Source organism: Marmota flaviventris, chromosome 7 (genome assembly GCF_047511675.1).
Source record: "Marmota flaviventris isolate mMarFla1 chromosome 7, mMarFla1.hap1, whole genome shotgun sequence".
Classification (NCBI taxonomy): Eukaryota; Metazoa; Chordata; class Mammalia; order Rodentia; family Sciuridae; genus Marmota; species Marmota flaviventris.
In genome coordinates this window covers 17600735-17626881 of record NC_092504.1, presented here as the reverse complement: position 1 = coordinate 17626881, position 26147 = coordinate 17600735, and positions in this window count along the sequence as shown.

Sequence of the window (26147 nt, the reverse complement as noted above, 5' to 3'; positions counted from 1 at the left end):
GTAGAACAGAGATTTTATTTGTCTTCATATACATGGAGGAAATTTTTCTTTTTTATCATATGCAATGAGATAGTTTTAGAATTTTAAAATGCTTCTTATTAAATTCAGGAAATACTCTTTTATTCTTAGTTGACTGCTATCTTTAAATGTTAGTGTTGAATTTTACTAATTATTATTGTTGCATCTGTTGATATGATCATGCAGCTTTTCATTTTTTAATCTGTTAATATAAGGCATTGTATTGATTAAATTTTTGTGTGTCCCAGGGATAAATAAATATCTCTTGATCATATTGTCTAATTTAATAGCTTGCTATTTTCAATTTGACATTTTTTAAATACTCTTTTTTAATATTTATTTTTTAGTTGTAGTTGGACAAAATATCTTTATTTTATTTATTTTTATGTGATGCTGAGGATTGAACCCAGGGCCTCATATGTGCTAGGCGAGCATTCTACCACTGAGCCACAATCCCAGCCCTATTTGACATTTTGTTGATAATATTTATGTCTAGGTTCAAGAATGATATTGCACTTTTCTTCTTTAGTGATGTATTTGTCATGTTTGAATTTTAGAATTATGCCTAGCTTATAAAATATGTTGCAAAGCATTCTACCCCCACCTCTACTCTCTGAGAGAGTTTTTTTGTTTTCGTTTAATTTTTTAAATTGATATTATCTATTTCATAAGCATTTCATAGGATTTACCAGTGAACTCAGGAGAAGCTGCTTCCTCATAGCAGCTGGGAAGGAAAAGAATGAGATTTTTTTCTTGGGGGCATATTTTATTAAGTATTTGAATTTTTAAATAGGTAAAGTACTAACAGCTTTTTCTTGTTCACTATGTATTGGTTTAGGGGAAATGTATTTTTAAGGCATGTGGCCATTTCCCTAGTAATAATAGAATTTATTGTTTTAAAATTGCTCATATTATTCCCTATAATTATCTGCAAGGTGTTTATTGATATTCCATTTTCATTTATGAAAACTATCAAAAACTATCAAATTTATATTTTGCTCTTTTTTGGCATGTTTTTTCTAATCAGGTGTTTCTCATATCCAGAGAAAATTTTTTTTAAAACTCTAAAACTGTAGATTCTACCCTCAAACTCTCAATGTTAAAGATAACTTTCGGTTTTATTTGGACTGATTATGGTTCATCCAGAATAGACCTAATATCAAGTGTGGACTTTACTACTGAGGAGAATAGGTTACTTTAGTAAAGTAGTAGGTTTACTTTACTAAAGTAACCTATTCAAAGAACAAACTCTTAGCTTTGTTAATCTCTATTATTTACTTGTTCTAATTTATTAATTTCTCTTATTTTTACCACTTATTTTGTGTTGAATCTATTGTTTTTTTCTGAACTTCTTGAGGTAGAAAATTTGATCAATGATTTTAAAATTTCTCCATTTCAAATGAACATTTCATTCTTAAAATTCTCTCGTAATCTTGACAAAGAGTCTTCCCTTAAATTCTAGAGTGCTTTCATCACCATTCAGTATAAAATATTACCTAATTTCTCTTCTGATTTCTTCTGACATACATGGGAATTTAGTCTGTAAAATAATTTCTGGATATTTAAAGATCTTTTGTTATCTTAATTTTATTGGTTTTGAATTTAATTCTATTTTTATTTAGTACCAAATGTCATAAGATTTAAATCTTTTATTAAAATTTAATTAAATTCAGTTTGTGGACTGTTTCCGTGGCATATTTCTATAAATATATATTAATTTTAAAAGACTGTATATTCTGAAGCTGTGTTTGTAGTGTTCTGTAAGTACCAATTAATTTAGTAGTTATTTTTTACTGCATATTTGACACAGTAAATAATATGGTACGGAATCTGGATTCTCTTGTTTTTCTCTAAAAGATGTATGTATTTGTTCTAGAAGCATATCAACTAACTTTGACATTGTATATTTATTTGTGGAAAGCCAGAGAGAAATTCTTTTTTAAACTCTAATACTGTAGATTCTACCCTCAAACCCTCAATATTAAAGATAACTTTAGGTTTTATTTGGACTGATTATGGCTCATCCAGAAGAGATCTAATATCAAGTATGGACTTTACTACTAAGGAGAAGGATCACCTGAGGAGTTTTTACTTCCAAGGGACCTTGCTCTCTGATATGCAGGTTTATTTCTAAAGTGTTTCTGGGATTTGTCTAGTTAGGTGAGCTAGAATTCTAATGTTCCTCAGCACTATACAACTCTGTATCTCTGTTCTGCTACCAAATATACAGCAGCTGCTCTCTGATAAACCTGATTAGTCTTAGTTCATATAAGTGCAAATAGGTCTCAGTCAATAACTCAGTGGAAGCTTCTGCCCCACAGAATCATTGTTTATCAAGAAGAGTTCCTTTGTCTTCATGCCCTTTCAGTTTCTATTTGCTCCAAATGTCCCTGTGCAGTCAGCTTTCTGTTACTGTAACAAAATTCCTGAGATAATCAACTTGCAGAGAAAAGGTTTACGTTGGCTCATGGTTTCAGAGGTTTCAATACATAACCAGTTGACCTACTTGCATTTGGGCATGTGGTGAGGCAGTCCATCAGAGTGGGAGTCCACAGTGGAGGAGGCTTCTCCCTTGTAGCAGCTGAGAAGCAAAAGAATGAAGAAAAAAAAAAAAAAAAGAAGCCAGGGTACTCATATCCACTCACATGCATGCCCCAAATAAACAGACTTCCAACTAGGCCCAACCTCTTAACAGTTCTACCCGCTCCCAGTAGTGTGACAGTCCCCTGGGGAACATTTCAGATCCATCCCTACACTTTGGTCTTCGCTTCATCAATTTAGCATAAACCATTCTCCCTCTCCCTGCCCCCTTCTCTCCAGGATTCTAGCTCCTTGCACCATAGTTAGGAATTTGTCTTTGGCAAAACAAGAGAAATCACTGAGTTGCCCTTATAAACCTCCCTTTTCTAAGGATCATTATTTTGTGCTGCCTGTGGTCCAAAGTTCCAAACCCAATGATTCACATACTTTGTTCAGGCTTGTAATTGTTTGTGATTGGTTATGGTCAAGTGTGGTATGTCATCATGTTTTTAGTATAATTTGTAAACAAAGTTCAATGCATCATTAATGCTCCTGAAGAGGGTGATTACCTGCTTCTATAACCCAAACCAAGCCAGCCTTGTATCAGTGTAACCCTTCTGCCTACTCAGCATGATTTGGATTAACCCAAAATCTTATCTATAAACAATCCTTCACTTCCCTGTCATGAATGAAGCATCTGATATTCAACCCACCTTGGTCCAAATTTGCCCTTAGGTTAATTTCTTTAAAAATTACAATAAATGTAGGAACATACTTTACAAAAGATACCAGTTGAAATTAATATGACACCACATAGTTTGGGGAATTTCCAAAAGGTTTCCATAGTGTTAGAGTAGTATAACTGCTTAAGCCCAAGATTCAGAGTTAAGAGGATCTTTCTAACCTCTTAAAGGCCAATGCATGTGCCAGAACTCTCTATAAATTGTCCAATTCTATGTTTAAAATATTGCATCATTTTAAGGCACTAAATACTATGTTTCTTACTGGGGGAGAAGAAAAGAAGGAAGGTACAAAAGCAGAAGAATAATTTTCTCTGGCTTTTATCCATTATCAAATCTTAATTTATCAATAAGGTTATTACCATAGAAAAATCCAGTTCTGAGGAAATAAAATTTAATCCTGGCCTGCTGAAGTGTGAAGAAAAGGGTCTATGGTATCAAAACTACCAAAAATGTTGGGAAATGTTGTGAAATGGAAAGAGATGTACCATAAATTCAGGAACTTGCAGTAGAAGCAATGAGGATAAATTACATTTAAGTAGCCCTGATTTTTAATAGTATACTCCAGCTAACTATTAATTTTACCTCCACCAAATATGCAACTAATAGATGGTACTAATACATAAGCTGTCATCAAGTGCCAAGCAAAATGTTAAGCACTTTATATGGATTATTGCACATGGTTTGCACTATTTCTCATTATACAGAAGGTTAAAGAAAGCTCAGGGAATGAGGTAGACCTGCTCCAAGATGGTCCTTGTGTTCTTTGCTTCCTAGTATCCATGTTCTGTACAATTCCCTCCCCAACCCTTCCATGTGGGTGAGACCCATGACTTGTTTTTGACCAACAAAGTATGTCAAAGGTAATGAGTCACTCTCATGATCCATGATTACAGTACATCGAAGGCTCCACCTTGTTAGTGCACTCTCTTTTGAGAGCTTTGAAGAAGCCCATTACCATTAATTCTGCAGCCATAGGAAGGAAGTATGCCAACCAGGGAGTTTGGAAATAGACATTCTTCCAATTGAGCCTCTCATGACAACATACGCCTGACTCAAACCTTAGTTCCAACCTTGAGAGGCAGGGGCAGAGAATCAGTTAAAACGTGTTAAATCTTCGCCCAAAAAACTTTGAGATAATTAATAAACATATGTAATTTTAAGCCACAAAACAATTTGTATTTGAATTTGTGGTAACTTATTATAACTAACAGAGGTGGTGAATTAAGTTGTACAAGGTCGTACAGCTTGGATATGACAATAACCAGAACCAAACCTACTTGAAGTCAAAGTGCCTACTCTTTACTAATATTTTGTATTAAATCCCATCTCCTTCTGCTCTACAGCGCCCAATCTCCCTGATCTTGAGTTTCAGATAACCTTGGAATTTGTGGATAGATGTTACTTCCTTGAATTTACCTTGTTTGTAGAAACTGTTCTCTGGGATTTATGTGCATTATCTTACTGAAACATTTGACACTTCTATGAAGAAAGCACTTAATTATTTCCTGTTATAGAGAAAAATGCAAATTACAGTAGTTATCAGATCTTCTGAAGATCATATAGCTACTAAATAGAAAGCCAGATATTTTGAACTCAGGTCTCTTTTATCCTAATGCATGAAATTTGGAGTCAAAAATTTGGAGTCGGCTGTGAATAGAGATTTACATCTAGTCTAGAAAAAAATTTTTAAAAGGGGGGAAATCATGCAGGTTGCTGTTGAGATTGCTACTCTTTAATGTGATGAGCATGCAGTTCTCTAAGGCAGAGGGGTGCCATTTATGCATCACCACAAGCACAAAATACTGAGCCACGTGCCATAACCGTGTGGATGATGAATCCCACTCATCTATTCTACAGTTATTTACTGATTGACTTCTATGTTCTAGACACACCACAAATACCAGGAACAGGGAATGAGCAGCAGGCACAGCACAGGACTCTAAGGAGCTTACAGTGTATTGAAAGAGAAAAACAGGTGAACTAATAAATTCCAACTATGGCCCAAGTGATGAATTTATTTTTAGACTTTCTTGTTGATTGGCAAGTGACCAGAATCATTCCTGCCAAATACATAAACCTCAAACAACTGAAAATCTATCTAAATGTGACTTACTTTGAAATTAATGTATTGTTTACATTAAAATGTAAAGTTATCTCTGAATTTCAAGGAAGTGATTAAACAGAACAATGTACCAACTGGTAGGTATTTTGAAATGGCACAAAGACTTTGAAAAACTTAATTTGTTTTCTTAGAACTAAAAGAAGGACAGTGTAAGATATTCTCATCTTGGAAATTATATGTATCTAGTTAGCTCAAGTCAGAGCCACAGATTATAATAAATGTGAATACCTGTCCCTCCCTATAGGAGACATCGAGGTTCCTCCCAACAGTCTTCCCACCCTGACTTCCTGCAGCAGCCTTACTCTTTGGTGGGCCTTAAATGACCCCTGCATTTAGGAGGCCATGTGCCCTCATCCTTCAGTGGACCCTTTTCATGGGAGACAAAAAATGCAGTCGATCCTTGATGACATTGCTGTGTACCTAAAGTAAGTCCACTCTCTTCTGAGTCTTTCCAATATGTAAGTCAACCATTTCCCTCTTTGTTTAGGCCAATATAAATTGAATTTTCTTTTATAGATAACAAACATGCCCAAGTGTTGTGAAGCCCTAAGTCACCTAATAAAAAATAATCCGGTTCTCTAATGTCTTTATCGGAATCAATATTATGGTAATGCCTATTCAATGAGAGTGAGCAAGCATGAGTGCTAATGTCTGAATCTCAGAACCAGTGTGGCATTCAGCCTTCCAAGAGGTCCCAGGATCCTTGCTGCCTCACACCTGTGTCCTTATGGAGTGTCTTCAAATACTGCATGGGGATTGGATATCTCCAACTGCACAAGGGTCATTTCCATTGAAGCTTTCACCTAAGACTCTTGGCTCTCTTTCTCTGAGGGAAGATAGCCACCATGCCATGAAGATACTCAAACATCCCTATGGACTGTCTCTCCTTGAGGACTGAGGCCTACCACGAATGAGCAGTGTCAACTTGTCATCAGTCATGTGCAGGAGCACCTTAGAAGCACATTTTCTAGTCCCAGTCACGCTCTCAAATGACTAAACTCCAGACTACTTCTGATTGCTACTTTATTAGAAACCTCGTTCAAAACCACCATTCCTGAATTCCTGACCCACAGATAGAATGAAAAATTAGAGTTGTTTTATTATTTTTAGTTGTAGATGAACACAATACCTTTATTTTGTTTATTTTTTAATGTGGTGCTGAGGATCCAACCCAGTGCCTCACAAGTGTGAGGCAAGTGCTCTGCCACTGAGATACAACCCCAGCCCAGAGTTATTTTAAGCTACTAAGTTTTTGTTTCAAATCATTAAATAACTAGTTCAATCATCAGGTTTTTCATAAGCATATAGTTTTCAGAAGGAGGGATATAAAAATAATCAAACGACAACTTCCTTGTTACAAAGACTTTACAATCTTATTGGAAAGAGCATAATAATAGTAATGAAGCAAACATACCCCTTTCTATATAATGGTCATTCAAAAATATATAACTAATTAATTAAGAGACTAGTACTCTTTGTTCTATGAACCCAGGCTAAATTTCATAGTCCAAAAAGCCATTAGCTTCCTATCATCTCCTATAACCAAAAATTGTGTATGAGATATATGAGATGGACATAAATATCAGCTTAAATTATGTAAAAATTAAGATTATATCTTAAGGTCTTTAATTCTTACAATAGAATATGAAATTTTTGTTTTGCTTGACTAATGGAAGGTTTCTGGCTCATTAATAAGTAGTTAAATTTTTAGGGCTATAAAAACTGTCCTGGGAGTGGTTTGTGAAACAACACAAAGGAAAAGATGTGATACAGCGTTGAATGAATATCCAACAATTTCGTGTAACTGACATTTGGAATGGAAAATGGTTGCTCAATGACTTGCAGAAATATAGAAAAATTAAGAAACAAACCTATATGTTATCCACTCAAGGTAGAAGAATGGAAGAAAAGGTCTAATCAGAGTTTTGCCATATGTTTTACGCAATAGAGAGGTTAAAATAAGGTATTTTCCTCCCCTACAAAGTAGCTATAGAGAGTATAATGAGATAGGAACTGAGGATGCATTTAATAATTAAAAAGACTGATAAGTATGTTTTCTGGGTTCCACAGGATAATTACTCCAATACGTGAACCATAAGCCTCAAGAGTGTAGTGGAAAACTTGCTGGAGGACCAAGAGCAGGGAGAGCCTATGATTTCATTACACTATTAGATTGCCTTTGATTAAAATTAACAATTGGTGTTACACCTCCCGACAACAGAGGCTTTTCATCAGAGCAGCTAGTTAAAATACCACAGTGTTGTCTTTCTTATCACCGCTTCCATATGAAACCCACAAGAATAGAGCTTCCTTCATCCAGCAGCTGGGAAACCTCTCTTCTGAGATAAGAGAGGTTGTGTTCATCATGACATAAAGTGCAATATTATGAAGGAATTTGTAGAAATAATAGGATCTACAAAATGCTGAGGACCATTTAATGAACGTGCCCGATCCTGAGTTATGTTTTAAGCTCCTCTTCAAAACTGGGCACAACATCCATGCCTGCGATCTCCCTAAGTGTGGCTTCCTCTATTTTGTTTATTTATTTATTTTTATGTGGCTTTCAGCTTCCAATCATCACAAGTAGCTATTGTTTCTCTCTCTCCTTTCTAGAAACTTGAATGACATTTCACAATCAAAACTCAGAATGGACTACAGTCAGATTTTTCTAAATCTAATAATGATTCTCTTTATTTTGTTTCTCTTTCCAGATTTAAGGTTTCTTGCTGGTAGAAATAGAAATGACAAACTTCTCAGCATCAAATAGTTACAAGCAGTTTACTTACACAGACTTACTCTAGCTTCACAATAGCCCTGAGTAATATCTCCCATTTTACAGAGAGGGACATGAAACTTTCAAGAAATCAAGTGACATTTAAACAGGCTATATAGCTAAATAAGCCTTCCTCTCTGTCTCCAGATTTTGCACACATAATGTAGAGCTTTCTAGAGTGCACATCCCTAATTTTTTTTCACTTTTAATGTATAGAAATCAAAGAATCAAAACTTTGGATAGAGTCACATGATTTTGGGGGGGAGATGTGGAGATGGGGCTAAATAAAGTAGATTCTGCTCTACTGTTTCATCAGGAAGCAACACTTCCAGTTGTTTTTAAAAGTAGCTTCAGTGTACACATCCCATGAGTCCAAGCCAAATATGTACCCTGGGAAATCTGTGTGCAGATCCAATACTTTTGTACATTCATTGGTCTTTCAAATGAACTAAGAAACATTTTCTTTAAGTTACTTTTCAATTTTATATATTCAAATTCTTATTACTAGGTCTTGTCCAAAGTATAGCACCTTGCAAATGACTTTTGACTTTCCTTGGGTAAAAGGGGGAAAGTAAGACAGCATACAAGAAGGATAGAAGGAGTACCAAATTGTAAGAAGAAAACATTTTAAAATATATTATTTAGTCATATGATTCTTCAATACATAACAAAAATTATAATAAACTCTTGGTTGGCTTACAAAAATGCTCAGAAATCCATTTGTTATCTGATACTTAACATTTGATGCTTAACTGTAATGAAGGCCAAGCATAATTATATCCACTTTGCATGTGGACAGCCCTTGAAAGAGAGGAATAGATTCAATATCCCAGATCTTAACATAATACTGGGGACACAGTAGACACTCAATGAATCAGTGCTAGATAAATACATGGAGGGATCAATTAATGAGTCAGTGCTTGACCAGACTGCCCAGGTAAGAAGCTCAGCTCTGCCACTTAAAAGTTTTGTTATCTTCTGAGTCTTGGTTTCTTCAAATAAACATAAGGATGGTATCAGTGTCTGCCTTGCTGATAAGATGACATGCAATGAGCACCACAGTAAAGTGCACAGGTTGGAGCCCAACACGCAGAAGGCACCCAATATATATTTGGTGAACAGATATATAAAACTAAGGGCACTAAGGCCTAAAACAAATCTCTGCCTCTGTAAGCAAGCTCCTTCCATTAAAGTGTACCCAAAGGCCCTCTAAATTCTGTGAAAACAACCTTCAGGGCATTAACTTAGAGCCTACAGCTAATGGTCTGACTAAGTAGCCCAAGCCCTCACAGAATTCTAACCAGTCCTGGTCAGGGGCCTCACCCCCAGCTCAAAGTGAAAAGTCCCTGACCAAGCAAGCCTTTCAGCCTTCTCTAGGAACTAGCCTATTGTTGGAGCCATTAACTATCCAGAGTCTCAACAGATTGGAGTTAAATTTAAATGTTGTGGTTTTATTATTTTAAACTGTATTCCTAGTAAAACTAAATCTCCTTTAGAATGGAGAGGACTTAGTCTTGTTCTTCAACCTTCCCATGTTTCTGGCACCCAATGAATGCTCAATAAATATTTGTTAGATGAATGGATATTGCACAGAAACTTAGGAGCCCACAGAGCAGATTCAGGTCCTAAGATATTTTATTTAGAAGTTTTTAATTATTGTAAAAGCACTGATAAAAATACTATACATATCCAAATGAACTATATTTAAAATGTTCATATATTGGAACAACCCACGCAATGAATGACACAGTCAGATAAACAAGTGTAGGCACTGACTTGAATCAAGTGTTTCATGGCATTTTTATGCATATATTTATTCACTCATTTAACTGAACAGATATTGATTAAGCACCTCTTGTGGCCCAGAGCCCTTTAAGTATTTGAGACATATTGGTGAACAAATTGAACAAAGATTTACACCTTCATGGAGCATACATTCCAACAGAGAGACAGACAATAAGCAATAAATTGCACGCTTTGCTGTAAAGTAATAAAGTTCTGAGAACTAAAGTAGATTGTGGGGTGGGCAGAGGCTGCAGTTTTGATTGGGCTAAGCCTCATTGAAGAGGGGACATGGAACAGACTAGAAGAAAGTTAAGAAAATTACGAGAGTTATCCAGGTCCAGGGGAAGATAATCGGATGAATAAGTGGGAAGAAATCCTAACTAACTTGCATACCTCACCCCCCAAAAAATCTGTTTGGGATTTAACCTAAATAAAAAATTCAAAAGAAATAATAGTTTCAGAAACTAAAATAAAGGAATAGCTTCATGAGACATGAGTTCTAATTATAAAGGAAATATTAGGAAATTTGACTATATTTTGTTCATCAAATTACTATTAGGAGAGTAAAAAAAATAAGGATAAATTGAAAAAAAGGAAATTTTCATCATAAGTAAGTGGCACAGACCTAATATTGAGAATATATTAGTAATTTCCACAAATAAATGAGAAATGAAAACAACCACATAGAAAAAAATAACGGGCAAAAGATTTGAATACTTACCAAAGAAGGTATTCAAATAACCATTTGCCACATGAAAAGATGCTTATTCTTATTAGAAATAATGGAAATGTAAATTTAAAATACATGGGTTACTAATGCAGACCAACTAAATTGACAAAAAAAAAAAAAAGAAAGAAAAGAAAAAAAGTCTAAAAATACAAAATATTTTCCTGGACATGGAACAACCAAACTTTCAGATGTTGAGGGTAAACACTGCAGATCGTCACTCTTTGGGAAGTAGTATGACATTATTAAAGTTCAAAATAAGTGTCCCTTGGCCAGCAAGTTCACTTCTAGTTATATATCTCACTGAACTGTGTATATACAAAAAATTAGGAGACATGGACAAGAATATTTATAACAGCATTATTCAAAATAATTAAAATCCAAAAACAAACAAAATGCCCTCCCATGGTAATGAGGAAAACCAAAGCATAGTGCATTTACACAGTGTGCAGCCAGGTAGATGAACACCACAGCACCCAACACAGAGCAAATCCCCCAAACCTGATACGGACGGAGTCAAAGAAGACAGAGAACACAGAGGAGGATGACATAATTCCAATCAACCCAGGAAGTAGGCAAAGCCAAACCGTCTAGAGATGTGTAACAGGTCTTTAATACATGTATCAAAACAATTGCTTTAAAATATCAAGAGAACAATTACCTATTGGAACAGAGAGGGGTACTAAGTCAGAAGAAGCACATTAAGTGCTTTTGAAATGCTGGAAATATCCAATTTCTTGATCTTGGTGGTTTGCGAGGGTTTTCTAAAATAATAATTTATTGAGGAATCAATTTATATTTTAAATATTTTTACTTGTGCTATATTTCATAATAAGACACTCTGAAGTCATTAGAAAAATATTAAAATGTCAATCAATTTCAAAAATTAAAGGAAAAGCACTAGAGATTATTAGTCTAGAAAAATACTTTAGAGGAATTCTCTTTCAATGAAAGCAAAGAAATAAGGCAGTGTCTCTTTGGGGAAGTGACATCAAGAGGAGGACTGATGGGAGAAACTACTCCAGTCAAAAGCTAATGCAGGAGAAATGAAGGCAAACTGCTGAAGCCAGACATTTAAACCTTCAAAAGGGACAAGGTCCAAGGAATATGTAGATAGTTTGCCATTAAATAGGAGCATTGGTGGTTCTCTATGGAAACAGGTAAGCAGCATGGAGAAGAGGTGTTGGAAGGGCGGACCCTACAGGTTCTCTATTCAGTGCCTTCTACCTCCTCAGTGAAGTAGAAGGCAGTCATTGGCTGCAAATGGTGACGGGACTATTAGCAACAGAGAAAAGAAAGTGTAGCACAGTCCTCCAGGAAAGTAAGAGTGGACTGGAGAAATGTAACATAGTCACCAGGAACAATGAGAGTTCTCTTCAAGTTAGTGGAAATGAGAATAAAGTGAGAAGAGTTTGCCAGTTGTATGTTTTCTCTCCGCCCTACTTAGATACATTGATGTTTTAATTTTCATACACACATGCATGTGCACACACACACACACACACACACACTTGCTGAACTAGATTAATCCGTATGCATCTATTCACATACCTGGATATGTGCATGTTATTTCCTGTCTCACTTCATTAGAATGTAAATTCCAAAATTCCAAGAGTGACCAATTTTTTTCTTGTACCACCGCTCTACCCTCATCACCTAAAATAGTGTGTAATGTGGAGGTTTTATAAATATATATGCATGTGTGTGTATACATAGTATACATATATATATATATATATATATATATATATATATATATGATTCTCAAGAAATAATTGTTGAATAAATGATTGAGAATAGCCATTAAAATTATTAATGCTTTGGCTTTAAACAACAACAAAAATAATCCATTTCTCTTCTTTCAAGTATCTGATTCATTTCACTCAGAAAGTCTCTTGAGATTGCAAGGACAATGCAGTTAAAAACAAAGCCACCACACACACACACCATTGGAACTACTTCTGCTCAGTCACAACATGCTCGATACTGTGCAACCAAAACAAGCTATTCAAGTAAATTAGATGATGAGATTGATCTGATTTCAGCTGTCATCCATAAACACTGATGTGAAAATTCTGTGTACAACAATAAGCGCCTCATTTAGCTAATATGAAGGACTTTATAATGAATAAATATTAGTAATTTAACTTGCAAACTAAAATCATACTGACAAATACAAGATTTAAATTTTAGGGCACAAATAGTTTACTTCCAAAAGCTTTCTGTTCATGTAAAAATTAAATTCACCACCTTCCTTGGGTAACAGTGTCAAAGATAGGCTCATCAAATATGACAGTGACACAAAACTGGGGGAGAAAGAGCAAATACATTGAGGGATGAAACCAAAGTGGGAAACTATTGTGACCATCTGAGGTACTGTACTGAATCTAGGAAACTAAAAAGGAAAGAGTGTTAAGTTACTATCGGGGTCCCCAATAAATAACTACACAAGTAAAACACGGGAATAATTTGGCTTAGGAGAGCACAGGTGAAAAAAATAATTGTTTTATCTGGTAATAGGCTCAATGAGGACCTATGAGGAGGTGGAACTGCCCCCAGAAGAGCTAAGGCGATCTTAAGCTGCATTAATAAAAATATATCTTGAACAAATGAGATAGCAATATTCTTTTCTCATGCTACTCAGAACATAACTAGTGTACTCATTCAATTTTAAGTACCAAAAATTGAAGGCAAATGAGAACATTTTCATAGGGCATTGTGTAAGATGGTGAAGAAATTCCAATGACTTAAATTGTTTTTTTTAGATACATTTATTTATCCAAGAAAAGAGAAGAATGGGGAAAGGTAACAGACTGCCTCAAATATTTTAGTATCAATATGTTAAAGAGGAATTCTACACATTTATTATGGCTACAAGTAGGATTGGGATAATGGTTAGAATATAGGGGGAGAGATGCTGGCTTTGTATAACAAGGTACTAGATGGTGTCTCGATCACATTTTGTTTTTTAATTAGAAAACTAATTTGTGAATTTGTCAGAAATTCCTGCATTTGCAGTTAGAAAATGGAAATTATCTTTGGAAAAGATCACCCTTGCTCAGAGAGATCCCTCTGGAGAATCCCTGTAGTCAAGCCATGCAAGGCACAGATCTGCTGATCATTCCTAAGGGAAGCCACATCAGTTGAAATATTCCAGAATCTTTGAACCCCTAGATGCTCTGCTTACAACTGAAACAGATTTGACTGTTGGGTCTAAGTGTTCCTGCTCTGTTTGCTCACAAGACTGTTGGAGATTGAACAAAGATCAAATATGGAACCTTGGCTTCAATCTCTGAACTAGAAACCAACTCATCCAATGACACTTGTGTCTCCATTCCGTCAGTGAACCTTCACTGAGCGACTGTCAGATGCTCTTCTAGGAGGAAGACATAAGACTGAATAGAAATGCTCCCTCCACAGAAATCAGTTTACCTGGCTGTTACATCTTCCTCGAGTCTTCATCCTTCCCTTCTCAATTGGGCTTCTCAGCCCTGAAATTGAACACGGAATCCTCCTCTCCACACTGCACTCCCAGCCCCCCACCATCAGGCTGAATGCTGGCTCCTTGTTCTCCTCCTCCCCTCTTCCTCTTTTCTCCCTCAACCTCTCCCCTTCCTCCTCCTCCTCCTCCTCCTCCTCCTCCTCCTCCTCCTCCTCCTCCTCCTCCTTCTCCTCCTCCTCCTCCTCTATTGCTGCTGCTTCTTCCCAACATTTGTCATCTTCCCATACCTGCTACAATTTACTTCTTGGAGTTTATATTCTCCAAAATGATTTTTGTCTTTTTGTTGACTGCCAAATCCCCAGTACATCAAAGATAATGCGCACATAATAAGTACACTAAATGAATGAATAATGCGAATAAAAAATAAGCTGGCACTGTGGAAAGTGCCTTAGTTGTTGCTAACACTCCACTGAAGTTTGAGGGGATTCCCAGGCCATTGACAAGTCAGGCTCAGGGTCACCCCATGATACAACCACTCTGCAAATTTCCCTGCTTGTGTGGAACTTGGACAGAAGATCCTTCCCCTTTCAGACCATGGTTGCAAAGGCATGTACTTATGCTGAGCATGAAAGGAGGGAGGTTCTTGACCAACTTGGGCAGAACACAGGCCTAACATTAGAACTTGAGTTGCTTGGCTTAGGAAATAAGGGGGTGGTGGCTGCAATGCTAGAGAAGAAAACAAGGTAACACATGGGCAGTATCTAGTTCACCCCAGATGCGATCTATCTCATGCTATCTCAGATTCCATCAGAGATGAGAGTAAAATATATCAGAGTTTTTCTTTTTTGCAATGATCCTGTTATGTGAGAACTCTTATCCTCTCCTATATGAGGAAGATTTCCATAGATAGAAAAATTCCTGTGAGAACCATCAATTCTTAACTAATATTGCACTCTTAAATGGCCAGTTGAGTTTACTGATGCTGATAAATCTGCTCACTGGAAAATGTGAAACTGACCTAAAGAAGTTTTGCAGTCAACAACTCTTCCCTGGAGAATTCCTCTAACCTTGATGTTGAAACTGGGCAAGAACTTAAAAGAGTTTATGTTGATAGCGGGGTACCAAATGCTCCAGATTCAGGTAGACTCCTTTAAAAATCATCAAAAATGTATGAACTAAACCCAAGTCAAAATAGAGAATGAAAACCCCAAAAACCCAGTCAGAAAGCAAGATGACTATAGATGCTGAGCAAAGAGTTCACCAAAGAAGGCATAGATGATGTAATGATGACTTCATAATCTGATAAAAAAGTTTGCGGACTGTAAACCGTGGAAGTTAGTGTGGCTGAACCATGAGCTACTGCTATGTCACTCACTACTGAGATAAATGCAAAGCATTGCTGATGGGTGCAGTGTTGTGCCCTCTTAATGGCCCCTTTTCCCTTCATTTCATCCACCTGGTCTTAACTTCTTTAAGGATAAAGACTATTAGGGGTAGAGCAAAAATCCCTATGTTCCCAAGAGACTGAAGGCATATTCATAGAATATGCAGTGGAACTTTGGGGAGGGAGGGTCACAAACTTATGACTTCTGAGGACAAAGGAGACAATGTTATCAACTGAACCAGAGCCACTATGGGGTGGAGGCATATGGATTCAGCTCATTGAGTTTGGGTTGGGTTAAAAATAGGGAAAGGAGGTGAATGTGATCTTGTGGTGAAGCCTTTGAACCAATGTAATTCATAACTTTTGTTTCTTCTCTATCTAATATATGAGAAAGTGATGTTCTACACACTTGTACTTCCCCATCCCACAGTGCCAGAAGAGATTCTCCTGATTGAGAAGAACTGAATACAGAGAGAGCTAATAACTCTGGGGACCCTCGATCCTAATAATTCTTTAAACTTAAAAGTCTTTGTGACTGATAAGTTAGTCAAGTAGAGACTCAGGTAAAGGGTGGTAGCCTCCACACAGAGGAGGACCCTGTTTGGACACTTCGCCTTTGAAGGCTAATAGACACCCTTGGAAAAGAACCTCTTAGCTTGATCCTGGGCTTTTGACATAAATGAACTCTGATCCCTGAAATCCTTGTGACTTCTCAGACTGATATTCTCATTTGAGAGGGGAAAGACATGGTAGTAAAGGCCCAACAAAACTTGCTTGTCAAATTGAGATAGTATCTTAAAAAGTACTATCCATCTGGCCCAAGCAACATCTCAACTTTGCATAAAAAGTGTCCTTTATTTCTTTGGGAGAAATGGTTTATCCAAAAACCAGCTGTCTCAGTGGGGCCATCGATATACTGAAGGTCCCCTAAATGCCTGGGCCTGGTTCACTGATCATGTGGCTAAACTGAAACCCAGCTCAGCACCAGCAGTATAAAACAGAAAGTCGACAAGGTCTGTTGGTCACTGGGCAAAACTCAAGGCTATTCTCAGCTCTTACTAACTTTTGAGCTCAGGACTCTGGTTGCCAACAGCCTAGTTGCCTGGTCTGTCACTTGAGAGATCAGCAGATTTGAGGCCTCCATCTTTATGTCCATAAACTACGGAACAGATCTTAGCTGCTGACTAAAGCATTGGGGCCACTTGGGTGGCTGCTCATGGGAAGGTTGCTTCTCTGATGGAATCAAGTTGATAATTGTCCCCAGATTGCCACAAGTGCTGCCACCATAGCACTGGAATGACAATGCACCCACCATCACAGGCTAGGCACAATGTAAATGATTAGCTCTTGCTGAGGCAGAGGCTACCACACTGGACTTACAAATTGTGCCCGCAGTGAAGCACCCTGTATTGAAATGAGACAAACCACATTGCACAGAACATGACCCCACCTGTCCTCTGAAGACTGCACATGTTAGACCATTAACCCCTCTCAGGACTACTGGTGATGCCTCATCACTGTTGATGCTTTTTCAAGTCATGAGTGGTGATATCAGCTGAATTTTCAAACTCCAGTCACATCACTGTGACCTCTAAGACTAATCTATGTCTTGTTTCAAGCTTTCTAGAGCATTTTCAATCTGAAAATGGTGCACATTTTACTACAAAATCCGCTCAATAATGGGCTGATAATCAAGGCATCGAATATATCATGTTCCCAACCATCCAAAGGCAAATGGTATTATTAATGCTTGGAACAGCTTCATTAGACCTTGACTCAAAATCTTTTGGACTCTACTTCTCTCAACTCTTCACACACCTTAGTGAGCCAGTTTGGTCACTGAATGAAGCCCTTCCACAAAAAAGGATCATCCCCTTGTAGCTTCCTCTGGGGTGATTGACAAAAAGAAAGTGGTGGGGATTATGTAGATATATATATTTTTAAATCCAGTATTCCACCCTGACTTCTCCTAAGTGTAGTGCTTCTTTGTTCCCCTGAGCAGCAACTCCAGTAGGACCTAGTTTATATACCTTTGATGAACCTGACCAAAAGTGGCCTTAAAGTAATCAGAGTTAATTGTGGTTCATCCACTTGGATTCTCCTGTTGTAGTGACCTGTCACTAGATCCTATGGATGATGAATGCATGACTCACAAAGCCTCTCTACAGTGGCCCATGTAAACTAAAGTGGTGTAGGTCATAAATGTCTCTACATTTTGTAAAAATGTCTACTGTTTAAAAAAAAAAAAGTCTAGGTAAAACTAGGGGATGGTGTGATTTAAAAAATAAGTAAAGTTATAGCTATTGGGATGGTGACACTGACATTTTCACGGTGAAGAGAGAGCAACAAGAGAAGGAAAGGGGGACATTAATGACCTTTTGTGTTTCAGAGCCACCTCTAGAAACTTCATAATTAAGGAAAATACCCTGTCCCAGCTCTCCCAATGTATTGCAAGTAGAATAAGTGGCTGCCAGGCCCATCATCCTCAGTAGACAGCCTTGACCACAACTTGCTCACCACTCCACTTAACCTCTCTGAGAAGATCATCAGAAACAGCAGGTGATGTCCCCCAACTCTGTGTGTCCCACTCAAAACACATGTCAGCCTCTCCCTATGTCTTCCCTACCTCCATTGCCAGAGCCATTGCATTAATCCACCGCTCATTCCATTGGGGTGGGTGAATGCCATCCAGTTGATAGTGTGAACAAACAGCAGATCAAATAGCCTGCTTTCAGGGAATCTGTCCATCCAAAGGAATTACACTCAGTTATTCAAATTGAACTGGAAAAACTTAATACCCATTCATCATCTAGAGAACCATGGTGGAGGCACTGTCAATCCATCTCCCCAACTGATAGGAATCCCTCTTTGGCGGGAGGAGTACAATTGTAAGCATTTACTCTCCAGAGATACCACATATGCCTACTATCTATACTTCTCTTTGGGACCAAAACAAGTGGTAACTTGAAACAAGGCAGAATGAGTCTGTTAGCACAGAAGATTGCGGGGGGTTTCCGGGATGTGTCTGAGGCAATATCCAGAAAAAGAAGAGGCAATATCCAGAACAAGAAGACCTGGTTTCCAATCACTATACCGTCTTTGGTAGGTTGCTTTGGTATAAAAATTGTGCCACCTCATTTTGTAGTCATATCGTAGGGCTGGGAAAGTGAAAATACCTAGAACAGAATGGTTAGAATGCTTCAAAGATGAAATGAGTAAATGTGCCAATTTAAGTTTTCCTATAACTAAAAGTATTCAAGTTGGAATATATGGTTATTTAGTAAACATATGCACTTTCAATCTAGAGAAAAAATACTCCAGTGTAAAAGTGTGCAAAATTTTAAACAATGGAAGTACAAAACTCCTAAGCAGATCATCAATATAAATAATCCCTCTGTATCTTGTTTCCCTTCTACTCACTTTGATACTTTGAATAGTAAGTCATGTCAGAAACCAACCAGCTCCTCTTATGTATTTTACAGATAAAGTAAATGGTACTAAGTATAGTTAAATGTTTTCTCACTCTTTTATACATTTATGGAATAACAAAGTTAGAAACTATGCATCATGGCTCTCAACCAGCCTTTCTTACCTAGAGCTCCTAATCTAAACACAGAAGGTAGAAGAATAATTAGCGTATTTTCTCAGTTCTCCCCAGGTAGCACAGGTAGCATATTCTGGATACATAGGAGAAAGAGTGGATGCAGGGCCCCCTGGACACCTGGACTTCAGTGAGCTAGATCTTGCCCTCTCCCAGGACTTCAGCTGAGATGGGCCATCCAGGCAGCACATGGCATTTCCCATTCTGTGAAGTCACATCGTCTGTCAAAGCACGATTTGTCTACCCTGCAGAATTTTCAGCTAGTCCACAGAGTACAGTGAGCTAAAATATACACAGTGCATTTATATTTTGGGGTGCTTTGTTAAACCTGAAATGAAACCCATCTCAAGATTATGCACAGAACTAAGTTGACACTCGGCACTTCCATAGTAAACAGTGACCTTACATTACTAGGCCTCCCATTATCTCTGAAAAACACCGACAATTTTATTCTCCACACACTATTTGTTGAGTGAAATGCCAGTTGAGCCGCTGTGGAGTTGAGTGCTGATTAAGTCCTTATTCTTTAAAAAGAAGCATATTTTCTGAGCACTTTTGGGAAAAATGGGGAGACTGGGGCCAAGGCACGATCTGCACTGTTCTCTGTTCCCTTTGTTTCTAAATTAAAATAGGCTGCTAAGGTGTGCAAGTGTGTGAATTATTATTTTCCTAACATTAAACACTTGATTTAAAGCATATTCCCTTTGAAGGAAGGTATAATTTGGGAATTATTTGAAGTCTCTAAGTGGTTAGAAACTGGGTTTAGCCAGATTTCTAGCTGTAAGCAAAAGTCAGCCGCTGATAAGAAGCTGTTGTACTTTATTGATGCAAAGGAGGTAAGTACCCTCTTGGGGGTTTCTCAGTTCAAGAGCATCCTGGTTGTTATTTGCAAACTACAGTGTGCAATTCTGAATATTTTCGGATACATTTACCCCACATAACTGAGTTCTCTTCATCAAAGGAAGCTTCCAAGTAACTGGGCGAAGTTTTAACGATGTATTGGTTGTAACATGGGTTTTGTGAGGCAGGAAAGCTTCCCTCCATTACCTATTCATATGCAATATTGAATTATAAAATAAAGCACAGAACTGAATAGATAGACTTTCCAACAGAGAGACATGCAGCCGCATTACAAAGTCAATTTCATATATGGGATCCTGCGCTGAATCATTTAGCTATTTAGGAATGCATTTCGCAGCTAACTTATCCTGGCAGGCCCAACGGGATGCAGTTCCTCTTAAAATAAATATGGAGCCATCAAACAGGCATCACGGTGACAATTAACTGCTGGGCTTGAAGGAACTTTTGCTTGGGCTTTCAAAGCAGTCAGAACAAAAAGAGAGATTCCATGAGTCACAAGCACAATCTGCATATGGGAACAATCTTTTGCAAAAATCAATCTTGAATAAATGTACTATATTAGACCTCCTTTTTGCTCAGCACTGTTAAGAAACAAAGGTTTTCACAAAACTGTATCTTCTAGGTAGCTTGAGACATACTACTTTAAGAACAAAAGAGAACGAGGGCAGAAGAGGGAGAGAGAGGGTGGTGAAAGAGAGAACAGGATAGTTATAAATACACTGCAGTACATAGACCTCAGTTTCCTTAAAATAGAGGCTGGGTTCTAATTTAGTTTTAAGTCCTTCCATTGATTTGGCATGCTTCCATTGATTTGGCATGATCATTTGGAAGGCTTTCTCAATACTACCAAAAAGGGATGGTGTAAATCCAAATCTAGCTATGGGCATAGAGAGAATGGGAAGGATTTGAGTCATATTTTGGAGGGAGAATTTAGTGACTGATTAAAAGTGACATTTAGGCCACAGATGAAGAAAAATATCATTCCCAGTTTCTGGCATAAATAGTTGGGAAGATAGCAAAATTATGCATGGCAAGATAACACACAGAAGAAACAAGCTGCAGAGGAAAATATCAAGCATTCAGTAAGATTCACAGTCGAGAACTTAATAGAACTCTATAATAAAAACAAAAGACTCTTGAGCCATGGATATAAAATCCACAAAACCAGACTTAAGCTACATGCTGCCTTTGGCTAGGCCCTCATTTACAGTGTATTGACTTTTGATTGACCCTCAATTGTAAGGTGTGAGGTTGTCCAGTTATGTGGTTTTAACAGGTTGGAAACAGTCCATGGGAGGGCAGAAGGCTGCATAGAGCAGATACACTCTCAGTGAAGCCGTGGCTTGGTCTGGGTGGAAAGCTGGTATATTACAATGTGAAGCAATGGACAACATTCATCATAACCCTGAACCGGGTGAGGACTGAATGAAATATTATACTTAGGGATCATGGTTCATAATTTCTTTTGGTACTGAAAACAAAGCTATATGGTCAGTATGATTACGAGCCAATGGTATTCAGAGAGCTTTGCCACTTATCCAAAATCATATGCAGTAAGTGGCTTAGTTGCTATTTTGATCCACATGTTCTTCGCTTTAAAGGCTGACTCTCTTTTCCCCTAAGCTCCACACTGAGGCCAACATATGGAATTTAGGAATAACATAGTAATCAGCTCTGTTTCAAACAAGGTTTCTTTTGAATGAATAGAATTGTACATTTAAAATACATGGTTTCATAAGGTAGTGAGCTTCCTACAGCTTGAATTATTCAAGGATAAATAATTGCACCTGCCTGTTACACATTGTAAAAGGCATTCCTGTATTCCATGGGAAGGGAAGGCAACTAAGTTCCTTTCTCTGGCAACATTGTGTGAGTTTAGAATTCTGGTTCAAAGGAAATTGTGGATAGAAAACAGTTGCAGATATGGTGAATTGACATTTGAATCTCATCACTTTTATTATTTGTGTCACTGTGCACACATTGACATAAAGCATTCTATAGGAGGCTAAATAATCCACTCCTTCAGTATTACAATTGGGTAATCTTGTGTTTCCCTATCGACCCTCATCTGTTCCCTCTTTCCTTTTTATTTTACCTAGATTGAACTGCATATCACTGGAGTCATTTATTTGCATGACTGACAAAATTAGGCATTTTCTCTGGAAGACTACTATTGAAATGGATATATGTGCCAGGGATGAGGATTCAAAAAAGGGTGTTTTATGATCATATTCTCTTAGATGGTACTGTTTAACAGACTAGATAGTGATTCTTTTGGGAGGCAGAGACAATAAGATAAATCATCTATGATTGGGAGTGATGGAAAAATGTGGCAGAAAGACTTTGTATTTTTAATTTATGTTTTCCTTTGCCCCTTTCCCATATCCTTTGTCTCCACTGAAGCAGGCAACAGACTCAAATCAAGGAAGATTTGTGATAAGACTTCTTGGATTTCTGTAGTCAAAATCCTATATCCATTAAGAAGAGCAAGGTCTGAAGTAAAATGGATACCTAAAACTTCAAAGAGATTTGCCTGACTAGGAGAAAACTGGTGGAAAAAAATGTTTCAGGTTCTAGCATGATGAGGATACCTGTAAACACTGCTTCCTGGCAAAAACTAGTGATGGAGTAAACATCTAGTACCTGTCCACTTAGGGTCTCCAGGAGGCTAGATGATACGGTCCAAGGCTTATTTACTTATCAAAGATTCTTGAAATGCACCATGGCCCATGGAGGCTGAGACCATGTACTTTTGAACAGACACAGTACACTGGTACTTTGTAATAGCCCCAGAGCTTTGGCACAGCCTCAGAAATGTAGGGAAAAGAAGCACCAAGAATATATAGTTCAATTTTCTGTAGTTTGAAAATAGTGAGAAATTTAAATGATCAAACATCAGAAGAAATGAAAAAAAATTCTTGGTTCCTCCAACAAGAATGGAGATGAAGACTCACATCCATGCCAAAACCTGAAGCCCTAAGTGACAGGCAAAGAAACTGTGTGAAAGTCAGAGTGGAAGTGCCAAGGCTGGTAAGAAAATCCCAAGGACAGGAGTCGCTGAAAGGAAAAGAGGTCATGGATGGCAAGCTCTAGATAAAGAATAATCCTGGGTTCAAAGAGAGCTGGGGTCTGCCATCTAGGGGACGGAGCTCCAAAGGAAGAGGGCATCCTCCATCCATTCTACCCACTTCACATATTTCCTGAACACCTGACTTACCAATAAGATTTAAATTCTTACATATTTTCACAGGAAATCCTAAATTTACCTTCTCCCAAAAGGCCAAGCAAAGCCTAATTTAGTGTGACACTTTCATGTCCAAATTACTTTTATTCCTCAGAGTGAGCTGAGTCTGAACATCAAAATGAAATTTCAAATAAGAAAGGCTATATGAGAATTTTTTTTCTTTCTTTCCTAAGCCTTCAAACTTTTGCTAGAAGATCTGTGGCACTATAAAAGATGTTAGCAAAAATACTACAGTTCCCTCTAGGGGTAGGAGAATTTTACCCATAAAATAAACTCCAACCATGAACCTCTAAGGGCACATGAAATCTCAGGTTTTCTCACTGCCTGTCTGGAGCCTGGCTGTATTTCCTTTTTTCCCCTTGTCCTTTTGTAATAGATAGTCGCCAAAGATGGCTGCCACTCATAGCCCTTCTTCCTGCCACCTATGGCCCTTCTTCCTGCCCATTGCCCTTCTTCCTCTCAGGAGGCAGAGACTATTTCAATATTCTCTTTGAATCTGGGCTGGCCTTGTAAATAATGAAATGTGCAGAAGTGACATTGTACCAGTTTCAGGTGTTGCTTTGAAGAGTCCTGGCAGCTTCCCTTCTGTGTTCTCTAGGGAGGTCAAACTATATCTTACAAAGAAGCAAGGGCTTGAACGTTTAAATGAAGAAACATGATGTGCATAGAGAAATAAATGGAAAGAGGGCAAAGAAAGAGCTAAGGAGAGAAAAATGGAAGCTACACAAGGGAGCTTTGGGATGCATGATTCATCTTAGACTTCCAGCCCAGTATAGATCCACCTCAGTGCCATCAAGTGTAACCCAGGGACACCATACGGAGCAGCAGAACCATCCAGCTGAGCCCTGTCTGAATTCTTGGCCATGAGAAACAAGTCATTGTTGCTTGAAGCCATTGTTTAGGGTTTGTTTTGTTATATAGCAATAAATAACTAAAACATTATTCTAGAGCTCTTGACATATTCTTTTAACAGTCTTTCATCACAACTTCAACTCTCATGAAAGTCCCCAATTAGTATAAGCGATAATATTTACAAATACCTGCTAGGCCCTCCTAGAAAAACAACACAGATGCAAATACATGTTTTTTGTCCTCAGCTGAGCTTCTATTCCTTTCAATAACCATCTTATACGTAACTGGATCACTCTTCATTCCTCACAGTGGCCCTTGAAAGGACACACTATGCTTCTCCAGCTCTCCGACCCCTTAATCCACCTCCCTAAAATATGAGCAGAACTTCACTTCCCACCTCAAACAACAAACAGAAGTGGCAATTCCATTAATTTCACTGATTTTCCTGTTGGAATGGGAACTCCATATGTCACTGACCTTGTGTTGCTAGAATCTGCTTCATTAGTATGGGAGAAGGGATTGGGTATTGTTTTAGTCAGCTTTTTTGCTGCTGTGACTAAAAGACTGACCAGAAAAACTGTAGAAGAGGAAAAGTTTATTTAAGGGCTCACAGTTTTAGAGGTCTCAGTCCATAGACAGCTGGCTCCATTTTCCAGGGCTCCAAGTGAGGCTGAACATCACGGCACAAGAGTATGGCAGAGGGAACAGCTCCTCCAGCCACCCCCTACCACTTCAGCTACCACTCAGTTAATCCTTATCAGGGGATTAATTCACTTACTGGGTTAAGACTCTTATAACCCAATCATTTCTTCTCTGAACATTCTTACATTTTCTCACACATGAGTTTTGGGGGGACACCTCACATCCAAGCCATGACAGATATGCACCCTTGAATACCTTTCTCCCTTTGACATCTATCTATGAGTAGAGAGTGCACATTGGCATCTCTCTAGGTGTTCTCAGCTCCACAGTAAGAGGCTCATTCTTTGTGGGGAGCAGGAAGCTGTTGAGATGCCTGGTCTCTATGTGACTGTCTTATTCAGGGTTAGAGTATTAGCATGTCTGCTTGTTCAGTATCTCATAGCAACATTCTCTGTTCAAACTATCAATAATAAAGGTATTGTTTTGAGTTTCATCTTTCTGCTCCAGTGTCATTCTTTTCTTTCCTCCTCTTCTTTCTTCTTGAGGGAACAAGATTGAGAGGAATTACACACTGAGTCCTTAAATCCCCAATGTTCCCTACATACTGATTTGCAAATGCTGACATCCTGTCCTCTCAACTGCAAAGAACAAATACTCATTTTTCATCTTTGTGGCTAACATTGCTTTCTAAGATTGTCACCTCAACCCCAATCATTTCATCATTCCTTATAAGTTTATCCTGTCTCTTCTATATTTTTAAACCCTTCCTCAACACGGAATCCATCTGCCTAACAAGTGTCTCTTATGAGAGAAGTAGCCTTTTCATCTTAAGTCCAATTTTCATCACGGCCTTATTTCTCAGCTGGTTTCTTGAAGACATCTGTAACTACAGTCTTCTGTCATTCATATCTCTAAATTTCTCAGTATACTGGAGCTTGGCTTATACACAGACACATAGCTCCTCTACAATTTTCCTTAACCAATTGGTCAAACCTTGGGGTCCCCCTTCCTTGTCATCCATGGTCTCTCTACATTACCTAATCAAGGTACCCATCCTTCCTCCCTCGATTTCCATATGCTACCATGCCGACTTCTCCTTCTAAATCTTCAACCATGTATTCAACAGCCCACTCACAGGCACTATTCTCTGCCTGATAATTAAAGAGTAACTTTCTCCAAGGTACCCACCTGCTCATCATTCTGCAGATTCTGCTGGACCATAATATTAATACAGTAGTTGTTAACTATTATTTAACTGTCTGTGCCTAAATCTCTGTCACTGCTCTCATTAACTCCTATCCTAAGTCTCACTCTCTAAATTCATTTATTTTTAATTGCCCCATAGCATCTTTTGGGAATCCTCTGATACCACCAACTCCACATTTCTTAACAAAACATTATTTCCTCAAACCTGCTCACCTCTTAAATTTCTG